We start from the raw sequence: 4,549 nt of genomic DNA on the forward strand, positions 1-4,549 counted from the left end.
CAGGTACCAAAACCAGCCCTGCTCAGGACAGCCTGGCTCCAGGGCATTGGGTCCAAACCTCAGGCCACTGGAAGACGGAGCTGACCGAACCTCCCTGGACACGGCCCCGCAGCTCAGGGCCACCCATGACTCAGCCTGGTCTGCATCAGACCCTCAGGCCGGGGAGTGGCCCTTGCCTCGCTGGGCAGTGAGGTTGCTGAGATGCAGCGGGAACAGTTCCTCCTGCTGACCACAGCTGGCCCTGGACACTGCAGACCTCCAGCTCAGCCTGCCGGAGGGCAGGACAGACTTCCAGAGTGGGGCTTGTGCTCCACTGTCCTACTGACACACGCCGCTGTCCTGCGGAGCTGGCCAGCCTGAACTCTGCAGGACAAAGGACCAGCTGGGCAGGAGCTGCTGCTCAGACCGAGTGACCAGTCACCCCGGCCACAGAGCTGCGTAGCTCACAGCGCGGCCCTGCGAGGCCAGGCTTTAGCTGGAGTTCCACTGACCTCCTTCTGCGACTGCTCCCTGGCGTGAAATCATCGGATCCAGGACTCACAGTCCGCCCTCATAAGGGGCATTCACAGACATGGAAAATGCTGGAACAAAGTGTGGAGACTCCACGAAACACTGGCGAGCTTAGCTCGAATATCCTGAAGCCGCAGCCACCTCCTCACACTCCCCGGTTCCCCAGAGGGGTTCACCCGGCCTCTCCTCTTCCATTAATCACAGTCTAAGGGGATTGCGTTCTGACCAACACGAAAAAGCACTCTCTGCTCAAAGTGAGATGATTCGGGCTAAAAACAGTTCCCAGAGTAGCCGATTACCTTCTGATAATTAAATGACAGCTCAAGACAGTTAAGTTAAAAAGCGAGGAGACTGGAAGACGCGCTGGAGAGCAGCTCCCAGGCCCGCAGCCCAGCACCTGCCGCGCCCAGCCCTCAGCGGGGGGTCGGGGGGAGCGTCGGGGCCTCGCCACCCTGCCTGACTTAGGCCCCGTTTTGTCCTTGAAGCACCTTGTTCTAGAGGCTGAGGCAAAGGCCACGCCTTCCCCAGGCCGACCCCATTGCCAGCGGTGTCTCCCGCCCTGGCCTGGGTCTTTCGTCTCCGGGTTCCGCCAAGAGACATACGGCCTGGCTCTGGGAGGCACCCAGGAAATGAGACAGGGAGGCTGGGGCACAGGGAGGGGGGAGAGGGAGAGGGGTGAGGAACTGGGAGAAAGCGAAGGAGGGGGGAAAGGAGAGGCCTGGGCCCAGCGCCGGAACCCGCAGCAGGGCTGGGACCCTCTGCTCAGATTGGGAGCCAGTGCTTAGCTGTCGGGGCAGAGGCTGAGGGCTGGGCTGGGTGCTGAATTCCGGGCGGAGCTCACGGGGCCCCTGTTCTGCTCTCTTTCCAGAGTCGTCACCCTTAACCATAAGGCGGGCTTTTTCCTGACACATTTGCATGTGTTGACGGTTGTGTGCATATAAACATAACCTTAGGCTAACACGTGCGTCTTGGCTTTTTAAGGTAATACGGGTTTTAGAGACGTGTGTCAGAATAGAAGCAGCTCAGCACTTCAGCCCCACGCAGAGGTGGTGACGCATTTCTGCGCGTGTGCACAGCCGGGCTGCTGCGCTGCCCATGAGGTTGGCTTTGCGTTCCCTCCCGTGCACCCTCTGATGTAAGCCCTCTCCGTGGCCAGCCCACCAGGTTGAAGATTTTGCCTGTTTTGCTCATAGCTGTGTCCCGAAGGCAATGTCCGACCTGTCACAGCCACAGCAAACTGTGGAATGCGTGTGTCCACAGATAGTCCTAAAATGGAATGTCTGGGTCCGTAGCCGTGTCGGCAGGACACAGATCATTCGGACAGAAATCGTGCGGTTGCCTCTGTGGGCTGTGCACCCTTGTGCTTCTGATAGGAGCAGGTGTCCCACTCCGACACCCCCGGCCTCCACACTCCTGCCCCTCCCTCCCCCTGGCCTCCACACTCCTGTCCCTGCCTCCCCCCGACCTCCACACTCCTGCCCTTACTGCCCACTGTCACCTCCCCGCCTCCTCTGCCTCCTGGCCAGGCCAGCATCTCTGGATGACCGCTGGCCATTGGCCGCCTGCCTCATTTTCCTTCGAGCCATTGGTGTTTGCTTAGAGACGTCAGGGGCTTGTGCATTCCAGATTCGAATCTTTTGTGTTTAATGTCACAAATAGTGCCTTGCCCAGTGCCTCCCTTGCCTTTTTACCTGAAAAATTCACTTGAAGAGATCTTTTGGCCTCTGAAAGCTGTTGATATTCAAGAGCTGTAGAAGTCTGTCACTATTTCCCTCAGCCTGTCTGGGTTCAGGGCTGGCGGCAGCGGCTGTCTCCCCCCAAGGACACTGGGTGTTTTCTGGGCAGACGTGGCCTGTGTTCCCTGGGCTTTGTGCCTGTGGAAGGTTCTGGGTTTGACAGCGGCGTGGTGACCCTCTGCAGCTCCCATCATTCATTCCCTCCTCCTGCCTTCACTCCCAGAGCCACCAGAGAGGTCCAAGTTCCCCGTGTGGCCGCCGTGTGTGTGCTGTCACACCCTCACCTGTGGTCTTCGGGTCAGGAAACAAGGTCAGCTCGGCCGCTCCCACTGCTGTCATGGGGAGTCCGAGTCCCACCCCCAGGGCCAGGCTCTGAGCAGCTGACTGTGGGAAGCCCAGGGAGGAGCTATGCTGGAGCCCTCCCGTCGGTGGGGAAAGGCCCGAAGGTGGCCTTGGAGGGGCCAGTGATGGGTCCTTGTCACCTCCAGGTGTGGTGGCCGAGAGGGGCTCGTCCCCCAGCTCTATTCCTGCTGGAAGCAAGGCTTAGCTGGAGGGCACGGGGCCTGGGACGGCCAGGGATCCTGCCCACGGGCCCTATGGTTAAACTGGAGCAATTTCGCTCACTTGGTTTTTGCTAGAGAATAGCACTTGCTCCATGAAGAGATGAATCCCTCCCGGAAGAGAGGACTGGGAGCCCTTCCTTCCTGCCTGTGCCCGTGGTGGGGGTGGCGGGCAGGCCACTGGCTCTCGGCCCAGCCCACTCTGGCTGCACGTGGCTCTGGCGGGAGGGCGGCGGGACTGGGACCTGCGGGCAGCTGCTCCAGGGGACTTGCCGGACACAGAGTCACTGGGTACCCCGAGACATCAGCCTGGGCTGAAGCGGCAGAGACAGGATCTGGGCCCGGCCTTCTGCCCGTGGGCTCCAGCTGGCCAGAGCCAGGCAGGGTGTGTGAGGCCCATGGAGAGCAGGGGGCCGGCTCTCCAGACCCTCAGATACCTGGCATGAGGCGCGGACACTCCAGCTGCTCCACACTGCACCACATCTGAGAGCCTGTGGACCACGTCCAAATGCCAGAGCCATGGCAGCAGAGACCCCAGCTGTGATAGACGACAGAAGGTGGGTGGGGGTGGGTGGGTGGGGGTGGGGGCGGTAGAGGGGGTGGGGGTGAGGAGGTAGGGGTGTGGGGGATGTGAGGGTGGGGGGATGGGGTGTGGGGTGGGGGAGGTGGAGGTGGGGGGTGGGGGCGGTGGAGGTGGGGGTGGGGGCGGTGGAGGTGGGGGTGGGGGCGGTGGGCAGGCTTCGGCCATTCCCTGGCTCCTGTGCAGCCGCCCTCCTCACACAGCCCAGCAGCAGCCCCTCCACCTGCCCATCAATTCAGAGAGGACCAAGGCCACCACCCCGCAGAACCTGAGTTCCTGGGGCGCCTTCTGGACCTCCACACCCAGCCACATGTCAGTAAAGACCCCCCCATCACTTGGGGCAGGGCTGCGTGTTTCCTCTGGGACCCCAGGAGGGAAGGACCTCGGCTCACCCCACCCATCCACGCTGGGGCTCTGCCTGTGCGCAGAGCGGACCTCTGGCCTCCAGGGCACTCGCCACCAAAGCACTTGGTGATGAACTTGGCTGAAAAGCAAAAACCTTGGCAGCCAAGCCTCGGGGATTCATCTCTTCATTAAGAAAGTGCTATTCGCTGGCAAGAAAGAAGTGAGTGAAATCACCCAAGTTTAACCAGAGCAAACCATGTTCCTGTGTGTTCACAGAAGCAGGACTGCAAGGCAGCTGGGTGGAGATATTTTCAGTTTCTAGGCTTAAAGAAGTAAGATAAACCTCTCAAGCCCTCATCCTCCCCTCTTGCTCTCTCGGAGGAAGAGAAGAACAGTCATCAGTGGTGAATGGCACTTGGGGTGACGCCACAGGGACAGGGCGCCTGCTCGGGACGGAACGCCGCGCCTCCTCCCTGCCGTTTGCCGAGCTCCGCGTGGCCAGAGGAACCTCTCTAGGTACCAGCTATAGAAACGATCCCAGAATGCAGTCTATCACTTTCTAGTCTTTTTTCTTTTTGAGAGGGAGTCTCGCTCTGTCGCCCAGGCTGGAGTGTAATGGAGTGATCTCAGCTCACTGCAGCCTCTGCCTCTCTGGTTCAAGCGATTCTCCTGCCTCAGCCTCCCAAGTATCTGGGATTATAGGCAGGCGCCACCATGCCCCCACGCCCAGCTAATTTTCTATTTTTAGTAGAGAGAGGGTTTCATTATGTTGTCCAGGCTGGTCTTGAACTCCTGACCTCAGGTGATCCACCCACCTC

General features: G+C 60.3%; 1 non-coding gene across 1 annotated transcript; it reads right to left on the bottom strand.

The window, feature by feature from the left end:
• Window positions 1-4,072: 4,072 nt before the first annotated feature.
• LOC116552084 lies at window positions 4,073-4,283 on the bottom strand. The gene has a single exon (XR_004269203.1). It is a non-coding gene; the product is annotated as a small nucleolar RNA U3 (small nucleolar RNA).
• Window positions 4,284-4,549: the final 266 nt, after the last annotated feature.

This window comes from Sapajus apella, unplaced genomic scaffold (assembly GCF_009761245.1).
Source record: "Sapajus apella isolate SASKATOON/1434 unplaced genomic scaffold, GSC_monkey_1.0 scaffold10, whole genome shotgun sequence".
NCBI classification, from domain to species: Eukaryota; Metazoa; Chordata; class Mammalia; order Primates; family Cebidae; genus Sapajus; species Sapajus apella.